The sequence below is a fragment of the Hemiscyllium ocellatum genome (assembly GCF_020745735.1).
Source record: "Hemiscyllium ocellatum isolate sHemOce1 chromosome 27 unlocalized genomic scaffold, sHemOce1.pat.X.cur. SUPER_27_unloc_8, whole genome shotgun sequence".
NCBI lineage: Eukaryota > Metazoa > Chordata > Chondrichthyes > Orectolobiformes > Hemiscylliidae > Hemiscyllium > Hemiscyllium ocellatum.
The window spans coordinates 21405-42761 of record NW_026867517.1 but is presented as its reverse complement, the minus strand read 5'-3'; the positions used below and the strand labels follow the sequence as shown (position 1 = coordinate 42761).

Below are 21357 nucleotides of genomic sequence, written 5' to 3'. Positions count from 1 at the left end.
CCACTTCTGTGAAATGCCAATGAGTTGATAAAGTTGAAACACATGCCTTGCAGTTTCGTCCATTCCCTGCAGTAATTCGCCACGCCTGTTTGGACGTGAATGACAAGCCGATCAGTCTGTCACAAACGGTATCACCATTCAGACATAGTCCCCCACTATTAGTACGCATTTCACGGGTTGTGAATAACCTCAAAGAGAGACAAGTGACAGAGAGTCACCATGGACTCGATCTGCTGAACGACTTCTGCCTGCGCGAGAATGGTGCTACGTGTTTATGCCGTCCCACTACCTTTATATGGGACAGAGAGGCTGAGGGAGCAACAATGGTTCATTTTTAACCGTCCCTTCCGTGTTGGACTGCCTGCAGTCCCTCAGCTCAGGGCCGTGGGGATGACTCTCAGTGAGTGAAGGTTTCACTCGGATTCTCTTCATCTGGGCCACTTGGGGCTCAGATGTTAACTGCTGCGCAGTCGCAGCAAAGAAGGCGATGCCCACTTTTCAATAGACTTTCCGTCAGATTGCTGCGTGAAGACGATTTCTGAACACCAAGAAGGCTGCACAACAATGTGAATTTATCTGGGCGAAGAGTCCTCGGTGTCCATTTCTCTCTGTCCCTCCAGCACAGCATCTTTCTATCTCCCCGATAATAGACCTTGGGAGCAAGTTCACAATCAAAGTTGCTGACTTCCCACGCATTAGTGTAACAGATACCTCTCACCCCAAGGAATTGAGAGATAGAGAGCAGAAGAGCGAATGAACTCTTGCCCTCCAACCCCCGCCCCCCAGAACAACGTGCAAGTAGAAACAAATTGGTTTAGTTATCCGCCAGTGGAGATCGTCCACTTCCTGGGGATGAGACAAACATCAGCGCCCCGGGAACAGAATGACAAGCAGAAATTCTGGAAACTCTTTGCTACTTGCAATACTTGGAGCAATGTGGAATCTACTTCATACTGAGCAAGTTTCGGCTGGCTCAGAGTCTCTAGTGTACACTGCTCTCTGAGTTTATATTTGCACATTGACGACATGTCTGCACAACAGCACATGACACTACAGCAGTGAAGATCTTTTAACGTCATTCTCGATCTTGCAAGTCACACGCCAGATGAAAAGCTGAATACTTCTCTGGAAAAGCTGCCGTGCAATGCAGGAGAATGGCACAGCGGGTGCATGCTGGGATGATAACCCAGAAGCGAAACCATTTCCTCCTATTCACTCAATGTCATCTTTAGCAGCTTTCCCGTATAACGGCGCTCTGCTCCCTCCCCTACCTTGCTTCCCAAAACTTCGGGTATCTGAGTTAAATATGTCACATCGATACGCAAGTCAAATTTATACAGTTGCGCTGGCACCCTGGTGGAGCTCTGAGTTGTCTTGTCCTGTTCTCTGTCGCTGTCTTCTGATCTCGTGTGAAACCTCTTCTCTCAGATGGCAATGAACCGGTGAAGTTGAAACACATGACTTGCTGCTTTAGTGCATTTGCTGCAGTAAAGAAACCAACGCCCGTGTAACAAAAGACTCTCTGCAGGATTGCTGTGTCAAGACAAATTCTGAACCCCAAGCAGGCTGCACAAAAATGCACTCATACCAATTTCCCTGAGGGAAGAGTCTCCGGTGTCCATTTCTCTCTGTCCGGACAGCACAGCATCTTTCTATCTCTCCGTTAACAGGACCTTTGGAACACGTTCAAAGTTGCCCATTTCCTCCGCATGACTGTAACTGACTTCTCCTGCCTCACTTAATAGTGAGAGAGAGAGAGAGAGCAGAAGAGCGAATGGGCTCTGCCTTCCACCAGCACAGCTTGTAAGTAGAAACAAAATGGTTCAATTATCCACCAGTGGAGACAGCCCGGTCCCTAGGGAACGGGACAAACAGCAGCGTCCAGGGAGCAGGGAGGCAGATTGAGAAGCAGATGTTCTTGAAACTCGTCCCTGCTTGCAATTCTGGGAGCAATGTACAATGTATTTCGTACTGAGCAAGTCTCAGTTGCTTCAGGAGGTGGCTGCACCCATGGCTGGGGGCTCGTTAGTCTGGGATATGATTCTAGCTTTGGGTCTTCTAGTATATGCAGCCGTGTGAGAGTTCCCGGGTTCCAATCCCAGGCGAGCTCTAATTTCTTAAATTGACATGAGCAAAAATGCCCGATCAATTTTCTCAAAAAGCCGCTTCTTAAATAAGATCGGACTGCCTGAATTAGGGACGGCGCGGAGCCGCCATTGCAGAGAACACGGCGAAGGGAAACACGTGTTCAAAGTGAAAACAAGTATTGCAGATTTTTGGCCCGCGCAATCCGAGTCTGAATGAATCCTCCACCTGCATTACGCTCAATTCTGAGTGTGATACTTCAGGAAGCGGGGAAGTGAAGTGATTGCAGACAGCACTGACCAGGTTGAAGTGAATGGTGCCGTCCTGAGGAATGTCAGCAATGAAGGGAGATTGAAAAGTTTGGGGCTGCTCTCTTTGGAGAACAGAGGTCTGATAGCTGGCCTGATTGAGGTTTTCCACATCATGAGGGTTTTAGACAGAGGAAATAATGCAGTGAAAATGATCCCAGGCCTGAAAAGATCGAGAACGATTTGGCAGAGATTTAAAGTCATCAGGAAAATAAATAAAAGTGACATTAGGAAGACCGTTTTCGCACAGGGAGCGGGGCCAGTAAATCCCTGTCTAACAGTGACAAAGAGGCAGATTCAATGGACACAAAAGGAAATTCGGTGGACATGTTCAATGTAACAACGTGCAGATTTACAGAGAACAGGCGACAGAGTGGGACACGCATTTACGTATTGTTTTGAACCAGCAGAGCTAAGGTGGGCTGCATGGCCTCAGTTTGCGCTGTCACGGATTTCGTGATTCTGAGTGAAATCGGAGTTGGACCAACAGAATGGAGGAAATTTGACAACGGATATATTCTGCCCAACAGGATACTCCATCACAGCAATGAAGGTGTTTTGACATCATTCTCGAAGGTGCATGACAGAATGCAGATTCAAAACTGAGGATTCATTTGAATCACTGAGTAATTTGTTTACAGTTATTCAGTTGAGGTGAGTGGAGTTGCGCATTGGGAGCCACTCCAGTTGATCTGTCGAAGCCGTTTTCTCCTGTGTGATAGTCCCACCAGCACTCCAATTTGCTGTGCTTCCAGTCAGTAGATACAGATTACTGTCCCATACTGATACATGGGCTTGTGAAGGTCTGAGTGCTCTTCTCCTGTTCTCTGTCGGCCTCCTATGATCCGAATAATCAAACTTCTCTTCTCCGAGAGTAGGAATAAACTGATGAAGGTGAAACACATCAGTTGCGGTGTGTCCCATGTGCAGGAGGCCCCGCAGTAATTCCCCACGCTGTCTCACACAGCAGCATCCTCTCGGTGAATTACACTTGGCAAAAAAATCGATTGAACCAAATCAGTGTCCGCCACAGTATTTTAGTGACACCGTTTATAAAATTCAGGCTCACCGTTAATGTGGAGAGGGGGCGTCAGACTGTAGTTTCCGCTCCTTATGTTGAATAAAGATAATTTTAACTGTGTCCAGTGAGAGGAAAGAATTTGCTGTTGGTGGGAAACATTTCTATCTGAACTCGCTGTCACTCTGCTGCAACAGGAGGAGCTGGGACCTCCTGATAGATTGAAATATAAAGATGGGAGGTTATGGATTATACTGTAAAACTGTCGGTATAATGTTATTCACACCGCGCTGTCACCAACTGACCGAAGAGGCTGTGTTTCAATCCCGTGATGAACAGTTTGTGTTTTCCTACTCACATTGGGGGGAGCTGAGCATTTACCCAAACACTGGGCACACCATCTCCCTGAGACAGTGTTCACAAATCAAACTAACAGCTAAGCTTCACGTGTGATCGAAAGTTTCCACAAACGAGACTTAGCTCGGCAAATGTACGGAGGGAACACAATCCTTCCTTGAACGTGAAATGTAAGAAGCCGACTTTTAGTGAGCCTGACGTGATTTGAACACGCAACCTTCTGATCTGGAGTCAGACGCGCTACCGTTGCGCCACAAGCTCACGGGGTATTGATCGCTTCTATTCATACTTAAGGAAAGTGATCGCACTGCAATGATTTTCCGTTATGAGGAACAACGGAGATCAACAGTTCATGTCTCTTCTGTTTCTCCCCCCTCTCTTTCTGTCTCTCGAAACAATTTCCAACTCTCTCTCAATAAAAATCTGAAAGAATTGCGGATGCTGTATAATCAGAAACAAAAAAAAACAGGAGTTGCATGTGACCCTGCCACAGAACTGATGGTGATTGGGAAAATGCCGGTTTATATGCAGGAGATATTGTGGGAGGAATCCAAGGACAATGAAAATGAAATGTCAAGGCTACATGAGAAAAACAAACCAGTAAAGTTGCTGAATGACTTTAGATTAGACTTACAGTGTGGAAACAGGCCCTCCGGCCCAACAAGTCCACACCGACCCGCCGAAGCGCAACCCACCCATACCCCTACATTTACCCCTTACCTGACACTGCGGGCAATTTAGCATGGCCAATTCACCTGAGCCGCACATCTTTGGACTGTGGGAGGAAACCGGAGCACCCGGAGGAAACCCACGCAGACACGGGGAGAACGTGCAAACTCCACACAGTCAGTCGCCTGAGTCGGGAATTGAACCCGGGTCTACAGGCGCTGTGAGGCAGCAGTGCTAACCACTGTGCCACCGTGCCGCCCGCCCTATTCGATTAAAAAAGATGACAAGAAATACAGAATATAACTTCAGTGCTAGATTAGAATGTGAAAAACAATAGCCACAAAGCTTTTATAACAGTGAATAATATCAAATATACACCATATGAAGCAACATATGTCTACATTTAAATCAACGGGCCAATCCGTTAGATTCTGCTCCATGCCATGAGTAATTACACTTTTAATTCTGAACATGAGGAAGGTAGCAATCTTTTTCCACAATGCAAATTGTATCCACTGTCTCCCGTCAATAAATATCTCTGAGAACATCGGAGTCAAGACACAGCGCTGTCAGATGAAGGGGAAGCTGAAATAACGCCACACGCTGCTCACGGGCACATTTTACTTTCCCCAACTCAACGCCTCAACCACTGTGGCTCCTGGGAGTGGAAAGGAAACAATCACCAAAACCCAGTCTTAGTTTTGTGAATCATCAGAAAATAAGCAAACCTTCATCCCTTCGGATTTTCTATCCTGGGCTGACAGGGATGGGTTTTGTCACTCTTTTGTCGGATATTGCAAGTGGATGTTTTGCAGAAAAGCACCACAATGCAATCTGATTAATCAGGACCTGGATGTTTTCGGTCTTTGAATGTAAGTGTTGTGCTCCAGAACTTTGTTGTTCACAGTTCATAATATTAATCTTCCCAGTCCCCTGTACCACTTCTCGAAAATGTTTAATTTGCGTCTTGTAATCCTTTCACTGTCTGCTAATTAGTGTTTTACCTAAGTTATCTTGACCTTGCATACCTCAAGCCTCAAGCTACTTTCACGAGAAACCTTCTCCAGTTCAAAAGCCTGCTGTTAGTGATGGCTCTGTTTCTTGTACCGTATCCAATTTCAGATCGATTTTGTTAATGTCCCTTTTATTCCTTCAGATCCACGTTTCGCTCACAGGGCATGAACACAACTGTCACCAAATACATTTACCAATCTACGTTCATTCTATCGATTGTATTAGCATTTTCAACATTTCTCATCAAAATAACTCGAGAGACTTTCATCACCATTTTCTGTGAACAGTTCTACATTAGCTTTGCTGAATGAACCCCAAATGTCTTGAAGTGGCTCCTTATTTTCGGCCCTGATTATTCATCTCTCTACGCACGGAAATGGATCCTTCCCACCCGCTCTGTCCCTCATCAATGTGTGTAATTCAATTCAATCTCCCATCAGCCTCCTCTGTCCTGATCAAATCCAGGGGAACAGGATACGTTGGGGCTATGGCGCGGACAGGACAAGTCCAGTACTCAACTTTCCTGTTAGAGCAATTCCATGAGAAATTTTAGATCATAACTTTGGGCGTGTAGTTGCGGCCGAATACTTAAGGTGCTGGCGTAGAGATCCTTTGGGGCTCCCCTGCCCAGGGTGGTAACCTGCTGGCTATGCTTTCTTCGCTGGCGATTTTAAATGACTTCCTGTTGTTTGCATTATCGCTCAAACTTCACAAAACCCGTCTCCATAAAGTCCCGTTTTCTCATGTCTGGGAATTGATTGCCATGCAGGAAACTCGTGTTCGGAACAAACAGCGTACCAGACTCAAAACGTCAGCTCTGTTTACCTTTCCACAGATGATGCACGACCTGTTGGCTTTCTGCAGTATTCTCTGTGTTTATTAGGCACAAGTGCTGCTTTTCATTCAAGAACTTCAATTCCTGTCCTCTGGTAACTGACTCTGGTCAGTGGCAATTGGTTCTTCTGATCATTAATCTGCCCATTCCCACCGCGTCTTCTCCCATTATTACCAACAGCCCCAGGAAATCTCCAGTTAAACTTCTTTGCTCCAAAGCGAACATTCCCAACCTTGGGAATGTCTCCCCACAATGGAAATTCCTCATCTCTGGAAATGAAGCATGGCGTACACTTGGGAAGAGATTTTGGCAAAATATTGTCAGTTAGGAAATGGAAAAATGTTCATGAAGCAAAACAGAAATCCCAGTCTCCAGCTTTGTGAACCTTTAGAAACTCTTTGGGAAGCGGATTCAGATGAGAATGAAAGATGAACCGTCCGACTGAGCAGGGACAGTCCAGACACCGTCCCCTTGTTGAAGAGGCCGGGAGATTGACTCTGATGTTCTCGGGACATGAACTGATCTGAGACATTGAAAGAATTGTCGTTCGTGCACATCAGGAATTCAAACCCATTCTCGCCTCCGAGCCAATGAAGGAACTCGGGAACAGGCAAAACACTGAAAGGCTCGAAGGGCGACGGTCCCAGAGGAAGAAAACTAGTTCCTCGTGACATGGATGTGTCTGCAGAGGGTGGGATCAGACTGTCCCCGGGGTCTCTACAATGAATGTCCCAGGCATTATTCAGGAAAAGTTAAAGTGATAGACGACAATTGTAACTCTAGGCGGGGCCGGCTGAATTCTGAATTCATTAACAGCCTACCCTGTCTCTGTGGCGCAATTGGTCAGCGCGTTCGGCTGTTAACCGAAAGATTGGTGGTTCGAACCCACCCAGGGGCGCTTAGTTTTTTCCTCTTCCTTGGCTTCGCGACTGTGTGCACTTTAATGGGATCAGGAAAATGTTATCCAAGCGGAAACCTTCTCCACAATGGGGTTTCTGAATTCTATTATTGTCTAACGTAAGGGACTGCGGATCCTGAGGACCCGAGACAAAAAGTGAAACTCGGCAGGTTTGACGTCACCTGTCGGAGAATACGGAATTCTGAAATGCTGTGTCTGATTCTCTTTCCATAGATGTTGCCTGACCTTCTCCGTTCCTCCTGAAGTTTCTAGATTTGTTTTTAACTGAAAGTTCATTTCATCTTTTGCTATGAAACACCTAGACTCGCCGTGTGCAGATATTTAACCCTTTCGAAGTGAATGGATTCAAACAAACTCTGCGATGATTCACTCTTTCTCAGCTCCGCAGGCAGACAGACCTGGGAAGTGAAGCTGTCAGTGTGGTTCTGTATTCGTGGGCTGAGTGGTTAATGCGATGGACTTGAAATCCATTGCGCTTTCCCCACGCAGCTGTGACCCCTGCCGACTACAAAATGAGAAATGTCGTCGAAAAGAAAGGGAGCTTGCTCCCCGGCTTCTTCTTTAAGATTCAAATCAGTGGAGGGGGAAAACTATTTCACTCACATTGGGAGTGGTGGGAATCTGCAACCCACTGCCTGTTCGGGTGGAACAAGCAGATATCCGCAGAGCGTCTTTTGAGGCTATGAGCCAAGTGTCTGCAAATGAGACGAGAACAGTGAGGGACATGAAATCGTGATCGAAATGAAGCACCAGAGGACAAGGATGCTTCCTTTGCCAGTGAAAGATACTGCTTCACAAAGTTGGGACTGTGGAAGGGAAGCAGTGACGGTGATTATCTTTGGTTGTTGAAGGGCTTTGTTTAATCTTTTGTAGGACATTGCAAGTGGATGTTTTGCAGAATAGCACCACAATGCAATCTGATTAATCAGGACCTGAATGTTTTCAGTCTTTGAATGTCTGTGTTGTACTCCAGAACACTGTCGTTCACAGTTTATAATGCTTATCTTCCCAGTCCCCTGTATCACTTGTCGAAAATGCTTAATTTGCGTCTTGTAATCCTTTCGCTTTCTGCTAATGAGGATAGCGTTTCCGTGTTTTACCTAAGTTCTCTTGACCTTGCATACCTCAAGCCTCAAGCTAATTTCACAAGAAACCTTCTCCAGTTCAAAAGTTAATGATGGCTCTGTTTCTTGTCAGCTGTTTATTGAAAGAGAGTTGGAAATTGTTTCGAGAGACAGGAGGAGATGGGGGAGAAACAGAACAGACATGAACTGTTGATCTCCGTTGTTACTCATAACATAAAATCATTGTAGTGCGATCATTTCCCTTAATCATGAACTAGAGGCTAAGCGCTTTCGGTGAGCTTGTGGCGCAACGGTAGCGCGTCTGATTCCACAGCAGACGGTTGCGTGTTCAAATCACGTCAGGCTCACTGAAGTCATCTTCAAATCAGAAAAGGAGTACGTTCACTCTGGATATCTGTTGAGTCATTTCTTTTTTTCCAGAAACTTTCGATCACACGTGAAGCTTTGCTGTCAGCTTATTTGTGAACACTGTGTCAGGGAGGTGGTGTGCCCAGTGTTTGTTTAAATGCTCAGCTCCCCCAGTGTGAGAAGTCAAACACAAACTGTTCATCACGGGATTTAAACACGCAGCCCCTTCATTCAGTTGGTGACAGCGTGGTGTGAATTAAATTATACCGATACCTTTACAACATAATCTAGAGACTCCCAGCTTGATGTTTCAATGTATCAGGAGATCCCAGCTCCTCCTGTTATAGCAGAGTGACAGCGAGTTCAGATAGAAATGTTTTCCAACAACAACGAATCATTTCCTCTCACTGGACACAGTTAAAGTGATCTTTATTCAACAGCAGGAGCGGAAACCACAGTCTGACGGCCCCTCTCCACATTTGCGGTCAGCCTGAAGTTTATAAACTATGTCAGTAAAACCCAATGGCGGATATCTATTTGGTTCAATCAGCTTTTCGCCAAGTGTAGTTGAGCGGGAGGATGAAGCTGTGTGAAACAGCGTGGGGAATTACTGCAGGGCCTCCTGCGCATAGAACACACCACAACAGATGTGTTTCACCTTCACCAGTTTATTCCCATCTCAGACAAGAGAGGTTTGATGATTCGGATCATAGGAGTCCGACAGAGAACAGGAGAAGAGCACTCAGACCTTCACAAGCCTGTCACCACAGCTGGGTCATCGTGGCCCGTGTATCAGTGTGGGACAGTAATCTGCATCTACTGACTGGAAGCACAGCAAATTGGAGTGCTGGTGGGACTATCACACAGGAGAAAACGGCTTTGACCTATCAGCGGGAGTGGCTCCCAATGCGCAACTCCACTCACCTCAACTGAATAACTGTAAACAAATTATTCAGTGATTCAAAGGAATACTCGGTTTTGAATCTGCATTGTGTCATGTACCTTCGAGAATGATGTCAAAACACCTTCATTGCTGTGATGGAGTAGCCTGTTGGGCAGAATATACCCGTTGTCAAACTTCCCACGTTCTGTTGGTCCAACTCCGATTTCACTCAGAATCACAAAATGTGTGACAGCGCAAACTGAGGCCATGCAACCCACCTTAGATCTTCTGGTTCGACACCATAATAAATAAGTGTCCCTATTTGTATCATTCCGTCACCTTCTCCCTGTAAATCTGCACATTGTTACATTGAACATGCCCACCGAATTCCCTTTTGTGTCCATTGAATCTGCCTCTTTGTCACTGTCAGACAAGGATTTACTGACCCCACTCCCTGTGCGAAAACGGTTGTCCTAATGTCACTTTTACTTATTTTCCTGATGACTTTAAATCTCTGCCAAATCGTTCTCGTTCCTTTCAGGTCTGGGAGCATTTTCATTACATTAGTTCATCTGTCTAGACCCCTCCATGACGTGGAAAACTTCAATCAGGCCGGCTTTCAGCCTTCTGTTCTCCAAGGAGAACTGCCCCAACTTTCCAGTCTCCCTTCATTGCTGACATTCCTCGTTCACTTTAACCTGTTCAGTGCTGTCTCCAATCCCTTCACTTCCCCGCTTCCTGAAGTATCACCCTCAGAATTAAGCAGTAATGCAGCTGCAGGATTCACTCAGAGTCGGATTGCGCAGGCGGAAAATCTGCAATCCTTGTGTTCACTTTGAACAAATGTTTCCCTTCGCGTATTCACTGCAATTGGAGCTCTGCCCCATCCCTAATTCAGGCAGTCCGATCTTATTTAACGAAGCGGGTTTTTGAGAAAATTGTCCGGGCATTTGTGCTCAAAGTTTGCCTGGGATTGGCAGCCGGGACCTCTGACACAGGCGTGGGAGCATTTTCACAACATTATTTCCGGAGTCTAGATCCTACATGACTAGGAAAACTTTCGTTCTCCGAGGAGAGCTGTCCCAAATTTCCAATCTAACTTCATTGCTGACATTTTTCAAACACGGTACCACTCACGTCAAACTGTTCAACGTGACCGCCAATGATGTCACTTCCCTGGTTTCTGCTCGGTTCGCACTCCAGGCAGCCCAACCTCGTTTGACCAAGGTGCTTTTTGAGAAAATTGACCATTCAGTTTTGGACGAGATAAGAAACGGTGGCTCATCTGAGATTTGAACGCAAGACCCCTCACAAGTCTGCGAAGGAGAAGAATCAAAGGGAAAGTTTGGCATGGAGCTAGAACACTGCTGCAAGCCTGAGACAGAGATGTTGGCCAGGGAACAGGGTGATGCGTTAAAGTGGCAGACAACCGCCAAGTCAGGGCCTTTTTCCTGCGGGCAGAACCGGGATGTTCTGCGAAGCAGTCACCCAGTTTATGCTTCATGCTACATTGGGGAAACGACACTGTGAGCAGCGAATGCAGTGGACTAGGTTGTGGCAAAAGTGCTGCTTCACCTGGGCAGGTATGTTTGAGCCCTTGGATATTCAGGAGGGGGCAGGTAAATGGGCAGGTGTTACACATTCGGCGGTTGCAGGCGAAAGCGACTTGGCACTATGGGAGGTGGGTGTGGGGTGTTGCGAGTGAAGGAAGAGTGGACCCGAAGTGTAACCCCTGGCACAACGGGTGCGTGTTGGGACCATAACCCACTCTCTCCTATTCACTCAATGTCGTCTTTAGCAGCTTTCCCTTATAACTGCGCTCTGTTCTGCACCTCGCCTTCTCATCTGCTTCCGAAAAAAAGCTTGGACATAAATATTTCACAGTGATATACTGGCCCAATGTGCACAGTCGAGTTGATACACTTGTGGAGATCTGCGTGGTCTTCTCCTGTTCTCTGTATCCCATGGTGAGGAGGGTAATGCTTGTCACTGGCCGCTCGGGTGTCATAGAAGAGTTTCAAAACAAAATGTTTGAATTGTCTGCCAGTGGAGAGAGCCCGGTTCCTGGGGACGTGACAAACAGCAGCAGGGAGACTGAATGAGAAGCAGCTGCTCGAGAAACTCTTTGCCGCTCGCAATTCTTAGAGCAATCTCAAATGTATTTCATAGTGAGCACGTCTCAGGTCACTCAAGCGGTGTGGGGCATTTATCGCGCGCCGGCTCGCTGGCTCGTTGGTCTAGGCGTATGATTCTCGCTTAGGGTGCCTTACGGTGATGAGGTGCGAGAGGTCCCGGGTTCAAATCGCGGACGAGCCCGAGGTTTTTCTAAAACTTGACTTGTGCAAAACTGCCTGATTAATTTTCTCAAAAAGCACCTTGGTGAAACGAGGTTGGGCTGTCTGGAGTACGGACAAGGCAGAAAACACGGAAGTGAAATGGTTGGAGATCGTGTTGAACAGGTTGACGTGTGAACCGAAGTGATGTGGAACCGAGAAAAAGGAAGGTAAAATGACTTTATGTCGGACGTTTTTGTGCAGAGAGTGGTTCGGGTCAGATTTACACAGTTGCGCCGGCACCCTTGTGGAGCTCTGAGTTGTCTTGTCCTCTTCTGTCGGTGTGTTCTGACCTCAAGTGTGAAACCTCTTCTCTCAGATGGTAATGAACTGGTGAAGTTGAAACACATGACTTGCTGTTTTTGTCCATTTCCTGCGGTAAAGAAACAGACGCCCGTGTAACAAAATACTTTCTGCAGGATTGCTGTGTCAAGGCAAATTCTGAACACCAAACAGGCTGCACAAGAAGGCACTCGTATCAATTTACCTGAGGGAGGACTCTCCAGTGTCCATTTCTGTCTGTCCCGATAGCACATCACCTTTCCATTTCTCCCATAACAGACCTTTGGAGCAAGTTCAAAGTTGTCCTTTGATGCATTCGTCTCCTACCCCATGTGATAGTGAGAGAGAGCAGAAGAGCGAATGGGCTCTGCCTTCCACCAGCACAGCTTGTAAGTAGAAACAAAATGGTTCAATTATCCGCTAGTGGAGAGAGCCCGGCCCCTGGGGACGGGACAAACAGCAGTGTTCTGGGAACAGGGAGACAGATTGAGAAGCAGATGTTCTTGAAACGCTTTGCTGCTTGAAATTCTGGGAGGAATGTACAATGTATTTCATACTGAGCAAGTCTCAGCTGCTTCTGGAGCTGGCTGCGCCCATGGCATGTGGCTCGTTGGTCTCAGGGTATGAACAGGTTGACGTGAATGGTGCCGTGCCTGAGGAGTGGCAGCAATGAAGGTAGGTTGGAAAGTTGGGACAGATCTCCTTGGACCTGTGGTTCTGTGGAGGAGGATCATAAGACACAGAATATAGAATAAAAGATTATAGTGTCATGTAACATAAATGATATATTGAAGAAATCTAGATTGCTGTAGAGTCTTTCATCTTTTAAAACGGGTTGTAGATTTCGATTCATTAATCTGTAAATCCCAGAACGTTTTAAAAGTCACATTCTCCAGGTAACTTAAGGTTTATAAAAGGAGGTGACACCTCAGGTCAGACAATGCATGAAAGCTGTGAGGGTACGGTCTCTCTGTATCCTAATCTTGAGTGAGACTGTTTCTATTTCCAAATATATAATCCTGCAAACGCAGATTCACCCCAAATACTTCTCTATGTGAGTACATGCATGAGAGAGAGTGGTTGAGTTTGCGTGTGCATGCTGGGTGCAGTGTGTGTATGTGTGTGAGATGGAGTATAAGCATGTGAGATGGTGTGTGCGTGGGTTTGAGTGTGGGGTTATGTTACTGTGTGTCTGAGAGAGAGAGCATGTCTATCAGAGAGGGTCTGCACGAGCGTGTGAGTGTGTAAGAGAGTGTGCTTGTGTGTGTGAGAGTGTATTGTGTAGGTGGGTCTCCTGTAGTGTGACATGAACCCAGGGTCTCGGCTGAGGCCATCCTCATGTGTTCTAAACTTGGCTATCAGCCTCTGCTCGGCCACTAGATCAAAGAGGGCTGAGGCACGAGAAAGGACGGGCGGGGGCACTGGTGGTGGTGGAGAAGGGAGAGAAATGGAGAGGGGACAGAGGTTGGGGAGTAGAGAATGACCGGGGTTCAGAGGGTTGGGGAGAGAATCGGGGTGCAGTGTGAAAAGGGGAGAAAGGGCAGGGGGCAGTGGGTGGGGAGAAAATGGACAAGGGGCAGAATGTGAAGCGAGAGACAGCACAAATCCCACCTTCCCCAGGACAGATGTCAGTGTCCCACGAACTGGAACCCACTCGTCCCACAGCAGATTTGGGGGAATCATTTCTCAATATAAGCATGGCTAAGGCATATCATCCCTGCAGGCCATTCACACCGACCTTCCCAACAGCATCCCACCCAGACCCACTCATTTACGCTGCAGCTCTGCAGTTCCCCATGGCTATTTTCTGATGAAGGATTTTGCCGAAAACATCGATTCTCCTGCTCCTTTTCCAGCACACAGCCTCGACCCTAATCTCCAGCATCTGCCGTCCTCACTTTCGCCCTGTAAGGGGTGAATGTTATATTCCTAGTCTTTTAAATCTTTTAAAATCTTTTCCCCTCACCCTAAACCTATACCCTGTAGTTTTGGAATACCTCTATCCTGGGGAAAAGACAGAAACATTGAGCAGCCAGACAAAATGCAAAAGGAATAACATGTCAAGGCACAGGGAAAAAACATTTCGACAAAAAATTGCTTTGGTATTTTTCTCTCGTATTCGCAGTTGGACACTTAAAATTTGTCATGATGTGGACTTGCCCGTGATGGACTGGGGTGTACCAAGTTAAAAATCACACAACAGCAGGTTACAGTCCAATCGGCTTGTTTGGAAGCACTAGCTTTCGGAGTGCCGCTCCTTCATCAGGCGGGTGTGGAGTATAAGATCATAAATTCTGTGTCTTACGATCTTACACTCCACAATCACCTGGTGAAGGAGCAGCGCTCTGAAAGCTAGTGCTTCCAAATCAGTCTGTTGGACTATAACCAGGGGTTTTGTGATTTTTAACTTTAAAATCTGTAACAAATTCCTGCATACTGAGCATGCTCCGCGGTGTCAGCAAGCACTGCGCATGACCGCCGGTGTCAGCAAAACACTGCGCGTCTTCCTTGGTGCCCGCAGAAACTGCGCGTCAGCTCCTTTCCATGGACCAATGAAGAACCTTGGAGGACCGGAAAGAGACTGGTCCTCCTGCCAATCAGGGCCGCCCATTGTCGAAATGTGCAGGTTGGACCGTGAGTTCTGAAGCTGCTGCTGCTCCTTCCTCTGTGAACTTTACCCCAGACTGTAACTTCCTTCCTCTGTCTAACTTTTATTAGTACAACAGTCTGTTTATCACCACGTTATCCATTTTTTGTTTCATTCTGGGGTTCAATTGTTAATACGCAGCAACTGAAAGGAAAGAGTGAATTGAGGTGGGCGAGGTGTGTGTGTGCGACAGACTCTGGAAAAGTTGATCCAGGTCTGTGTCGCAATTTGCAAACACATGGCAAATGAAGTGACACAACCTATAGCCTTTGATGTTAAAAAAACGCAGAGAAGAGGCGCATTGTTTAAATGGTGACATGTTGAGATGTGGCGAAAGTGAGATGATGGAGATCAGAGTTGAAAAGTGTGGCGCTGGAAAAGCACAGGAGGTCAGTCAGCAACTGAGGAGGAGGAGAGTCAATGTTTTGGGCACGAACCCTTCATCAGGAATGATGTGTGGATGGACAAAGGGGCCTCAGCATCCTTCTACACCAGTCACTGCCTGTTGTCAGTCAGGAGCAGCAAGCAATCGGCAAGGCCAATGATATATTAGCAAGAGAAGTTGAGTTCACAAGTGGCGATGTCTTCCTGCAGTTAGGTCGGCCATTGAATGTATTCAACGCTGAGTTCACTTGACTTTGAAGAACAAAGAAGTGGGTGGGTATTGGGGAAGGTAAGAAACTGGTTTTAAGACCAGTATTGAAAATGTGTTGCTGGTTAAAGCACAGCAGGTCAGGCAGCACCCAAGGAACAGGAGATTCAACGTTTCGGGCAAAAGCTCTTCATCAGGAATGAGGAAAGTGTGTCCAGCAGGCTAAGATAAAAGGTAGGGAGGAGGGACTTGGAGGAGGGGCGATGGAGATGTGATAGGTAAGAGTTTCTGTGCAGAGGAGATGACCTGGGGGGTGCAGTGAGAGAAGGATTCACTGAAATCCTTGTAGAGGGAGGAAGAGAGCTTCTTCAAGGAAGGCATCCTTGCAAGATGATTCGCAGTAGGTTAAAATCTTCGAGTAAAAAGTGAGGACTGCAGATAGTTACAGTCATAAAGCACATTAAGTCCAACTAGTCCATGCTGACTGTGTTCTGAAACTAAACTAGTCCCACCTGCCAGTGTTTGGCCCAGACTCTCTGAACCTTTCCTATTACAATTGCAACATTTAAGAGGCATTTGGATGGGTATATGAATAGGAAGGGTTTGGAGGGATATCGGCCGGGTGCTGGCAGGTGGGACTAGATTGGGTTGGGATATCTTGTCGGCATGGACGGGTTGGACGGAAGGGTCTGTTTCCATGCTGTACATCTCTATGACTCTATGTACTTATCCAAATGTCTTTTAAACACTGTAACTGTACCTGCATCCACCACCTCCTCTGGACATTGATACCACATGAGAACCATTCTCTGTCTTAAAATAAAAAGGTGCCCCTCATGTCTTTTTAAAATGCCTGCCCATACTCCCAATTTCTTCGTCTCCGCCGCATCTGCTCCCAGGAGGACCAGTTCCAATACAGTAAAACCCAAATAGCCTCCTTCTTCAAAGACCGCAATTTCCCCCCAGATGTGATTGATGATACCCTCCACACCATCTCCTCCACCTCCCACTCCTCCGCCCTTGAGCCCCGCCCCTCCGATCGCCACCAGGACAGAACCCCACTGGTCCTCACCTACCACCCCACCAACCTACACCCGGACTAACCAACCCAACCACCCCGTGGCTCAACACTTCAACTCCTCCTCCCACTCCACCAAGGACATGCAGGTCCTTGGACTCCTCCATCGCCAGACCATAGCAACACAACGGCTGGAGGAAGAGCACCTCATCTTCTTCCTAGGAACTCTCCAACCACAAGGGATGAACCTAGATTTCTCCAGTTTCCTCATTTTCCCTCCCCCCACCTTGTCCCAGTCAAATCCCTCGAACTCAGCACCGCCTTCCTAACCTGCAATCTTCTTCCTGACATCTCCACCCCCATCCCCTCTCTGGCCTATCACCCTCACCTTGACCTCCTTCCACCTATCGCATTTCCATGGCCCCTCCCCCAAGTCCCTCCTACCTACCTTTTATCTTAGCCTTCTGGACACGCTTTCCTCATTCCTGAAGAAGGGCTCATGCCAGAAACGTCGATTTTCCTGCTCTTTGGATGCTGCCTGACCTGCTGCGCTTTTCCAGCAACACATTTTCAGTTTTGCAAGGAAGTATACAAACAACTGAACAGGAACACGACAGGCAACTACCAGCTGATCAGACCAAAAAATACAACCATGAACTGACAACATTCATCAAGACTTCTGATCCAATCCTTCCAGAAGCTCAGCATCCACAGACTATTTGAATCCGTGGACGTGTCAGTATTCTACACCAGCATTCCTCACGATGATGGCATCTTGGTAACAGCCTCAGTACTCAATACCAACAACTGCCAATCTCTGAGCACTGTCCTACAACTCATCCGCTTCATTCTCAACCACAACATTTTCACCTTTAACAACCAATTCTTTATCCAGACACATGGAACAGCCATGGGGACCAAATTTGCACTCCAGTATGCCAACGCTTTCATGCACAGGTTCGAACAAGGCTTCTTTTCTGCACAGGACCTCCAATCAACACTATACAGCAGATATATTGATGACATTTCTTCCTCTGGACCCATGGTGAGGAGTCACTGAAACAACGATACTGTGATATTAACAAGTTTCATCCCACCATCACACTCGCCACACTATTTAGTATCTGTCTCATTTTTGAACACATGCAGCTCTATCAAGAATGGATGTCTCAGCACTTCTCTATACCGCAAAACCATGGATAACCTGACAGTGCTACACTTCTCTAGTGAAACATATTAAAACAGCCATCCCCTCTGGACAAGCCCTGTTCAGGTGAGGAGGAACGTGACAGACACTTGGAAGTACACAAGCATGCTCTCATAAGAACGGGGTGCAATGTTCAACTCATCAACTGCCAGTTCCAATGTGTCACAGCAAGAAACTGTAATGACTTATTTTAGGAGACAGACACGAGCTGCAACCAAAATGGTACCCTTTGTTGTCCAGTACTTCTCAGGAGCCGAAACACTACGCCACGTTCTTCGCAGCCTGCAACATATTATTGATGAGGATGAGCAGCTCGCCAAGACCTTCCCCACGCCTCCATTTCTCGCATTCAAACAACCACCAAACTTTAAACAAATAGTTGTTCGCAGAAAATCACCTGGCCTTCAGGACAACACGATACAACACTGTCACGGCAGATGATGAAAGACGTATCAGAGTGTTGACACGATTACCACCATTACACATGGGGACACCACCCACCATGAGTGTAGCAGGTACTCATGTGACTTAGCCAGCATTGTTTATCTCATATGCTGCAGGCAACGATGCCCTGAGTCTTGGTATATTGATGAGACCAAGCAGAGGCTACAGCAACAGATGAATGGACACTGCACAACAATCACCAGCCAGGCGTGTTCCCTCCCAGTCGGGGAACATTACAGGAGTCCAGGACATTCAGCCTTGGATCTTCGGGTGACCATCCTTCAAGGTAGACTTCAGGATAGGCAAAAAAGGAAAGTGTGATAGCCAAGTTCAATACCCATGGAGATGGCCTCAACCAGGACGTTGGGTTCATGTCACACTACAGGTGACCCCACTACACTATACATTCTGTCTCTCACTCACTCACTCTCACACACACACACCTTCAAGCCAACACAATCACACAGACTCTCTCATACACATGCACTCTCTCAAATGCTCTCTCTCTCTCTCACATACACCCTCTCACAGACTTAAACTGCATTATACTCTCTCACACACATATAATCACTCGGTTTCTCCTGTGCGCACACACGCACACAAGTTTGTGGGTTGAATTTGTACTTGCAGAATCGCATTTTATTTTGCACAAAAACACATACATGTAAGATTCTGTAATACCACGATAGAAATAGAACCCGTCTGACCTAACATTGCGACACAGACAGACTTTAGCTTAACACCTTCAATGCATTATCTGATTGAGATGACACCTATTGTTAAAAGCTATCTTGAGAATGTTATAGAGATCGCATCGGGAGCAATAGATACAAAAAATTAAATTTAAACTGTTAAACAAACGTAACCGCGTCTACAAACAGGCACTGCCAAACAGCCCTGTCCTGCTCCGCCGAGAGAGTGAGGATTGTTTACTCGTTTATAGCTGCAGAAACAATCATCCCAACACATGCAAACAAATCCGCATCAGGATGCTATTTCAACGAGCTGCTTCATTCTGCAGCACCCAGGAACGACGAAGATCAATAAACAACCGTACAGCGCATTTAAGACGATTGGATAGCCCGTCGACCCGCTGAAAATTGCTTCCCTGACCGGGAATCGAACCCGGGCCGCGGGGGTGAGTGCGCCAAATCCTAACCACTAGACCACCAGGGAGACGTAGATTCATTCCTGTAGCTCTGCTGAAAATTTCCTCTCTGCCCGGGAATCGTACCCGGGCTGCGGCAGTAAGAAGACTTCCACCGATCTCGAGAACATTGGGGAGACTAGAGAGTCAAGTCACATCTCCGCGACTCTCCTGCGCGCCTTTATAGGGAAAAAAGCGCGGAGCGGACCCAGAAGCTGGTGTAGCGCAAGCTTACCTGGGTAGGATTTTTTTCCCTGTAAAGGCGCGCAGGAGAGGGACCCCAGGCACTACATGGGTAGTCCTTTTTAAATCTTCTCCCTCTCATCTTAGAAATATACTCCCAAGTTTTGAACTTCCCTTCCCTTAAGGAAAAGACACTGGTTATTCACCTTATCTTTGTCCCTCATGACTTCATAAACCTCCATAATCTCCACCCTCAACCTTCTACACTCCAGTGAAAGAAAGTCCCAGCCTATGCCGTCTATACATCATTCTGGCAATATCATAGTTAAAAAAGATGAGCTTTAAGAATCGACTGAAAGGGCAGTGAAGATTCAACCAGCTGACAGTGGATCTGAAATCATAAGTAGATCAGACCAGGTTCGGACAGCAGGAAACCAGATAAGCTTTTACAACAAACCACAACGGTTTCATCATTAGACTCTTAATACCAGATTTATATTGAATTCAGATTCCAGCATCTGCCGTGGCAGGTTTTGAACACAGGTCCCCAGAACATTACCTATGTGAATAGTCTGCTGACAATAAAGTCGGCCATCGCCTCCCCTGAACACATTGGCATATTGTGTTTAGAGGCAACAAAGGAGCAAGAGGTGTCAGAAGCTGATAAGTTGTTGATATTACACAAGGGAACATCAGCACTCTCAGTAATGACACATACTGAAGTCAGTGTCCTGTATCAGAGGTAAGGGCTCGGGACGTTTCGGGCAAAAGCCTTTCATCAGGAATACAGGCAGAGTGCCTGAAGGAATACGAGCTAAATGAGAGGAGGGTGGGGGTGAGGAAAAAGGAGCATAGAGCACCCCCATAGGTGAGTGGGGGTGGGGATGAAGGAGTACAGAGGGTGGATGAGGGTGGGATGAAGATGATATGTCAGGGAGGACGAAGGAGTAGAGAGGTGAAACGGAAGATAGGCAGGTAGGACACGTCATGGAAGTTTGGACCTGGGGTGAGATGGGGGAAGGGGAAATGAGGAAACTGTTGAAGTCCAAATTGATGCCCTAGGGTTGAAGTGTTCCAAGGCGGAAGTTGAGGCGTTCTTCCTCCAGGCGTTGGGTGGGTGAGGGAGCGACGGTGAAGGAGGCCCAGGACCTCCATGTCCTCGGCAGAGTGTGAGGGAGAGTTGAAATGTTGGGTCACAGGGCGGTGTGGTTGACTGGTGCGGGTGTCCCAGTGATGCTCCTTCAAGCGCTTTGCCAGGAGGCGTCCAGTCTCCCCAATGTACAGGGGCCCGCATCGGGAGCAACAGATACAATAAATGATATTGGTGGATGTGCAGGTAAAACTTTGATGAATGTGGAAGGCTCCTCTAGGGCCTTGGATGGAGGAGAGGGAGGAGGTGTGGGCCCCGGGTTTGCAATTCCTGCCGTGGCAGGGGAAGATGCCAGTACAGGAGAGTGGATTATTGAGCGGCGTAACCATGACCAGGTAGTCACGAAGGGAATGGTCTTTGCGGAAGGCGGAAAGGGGTGGGGAGGGAAATATATCTCCGGTGGTGGGGTCCGTTTGGAGGTGGCGGAAATGTCGTCGAGTAACTTGGTTTATGTGAAGCTTGGTAGGGTGGAAGATGTGCACATGGTGGGGTTCTATTCTTGTTACGTTGGAGGGGTGGGGTCTGAGGGCGGAGGTGCGGGATGTGGACCAGACACGTTGGAGGGCATCTTTAACCACGTTGGGAGGGAAATTGCGGTCTTGAAAGAAGGAGGCCATCTGGTGTGTTCTGTATTGGAGCTGGTCCTCCTGGAAGCAGATACGGTGGAGGTGGAGGAATTGGGAATACGAGATGGCATTTTTGCAGGAGGTAAGGTGGGAAGAGGTGTAATCCAGGTAGCTATGGGAGTCGGTGGGTTTGTAAAAAATGTCGGTGTCAAGTCGGTCGACATTAATGGAGATGGAGAGGTCCAGGAAGGGGAGGGAGGTGTCAGA

General features: G+C 47.2%; 3 non-coding genes across 3 annotated transcripts; 1 reads left to right on the top strand and 2 right to left on the bottom strand.

Moving 5' to 3' along the window:
* Window positions 1–3957: 3957 nt before the first annotated feature.
* On the bottom strand, window positions 3958–4029 carry trnaw-cca (transfer RNA tryptophan (anticodon CCA)). Its single transcript has one exon. It is a non-coding gene; the product is annotated as a tRNA-Trp (tRNA).
* Window positions 4030–7110: 3081 nt separating this feature from the next.
* Window positions 7111–7184, top strand: trnan-guu (transfer RNA asparagine (anticodon GUU)). The gene has a single exon. It is a non-coding gene; the product is annotated as a tRNA-Asn (tRNA).
* An 11964-nt stretch (window positions 7185–19148) lies between these two features.
* On the bottom strand, window positions 19149–19220 carry trnae-cuc (transfer RNA glutamic acid (anticodon CUC)). The gene has a single exon. It is a non-coding gene; the product is annotated as a tRNA-Glu (tRNA).
* Window positions 19221–21357: the final 2137 nt, after the last annotated feature.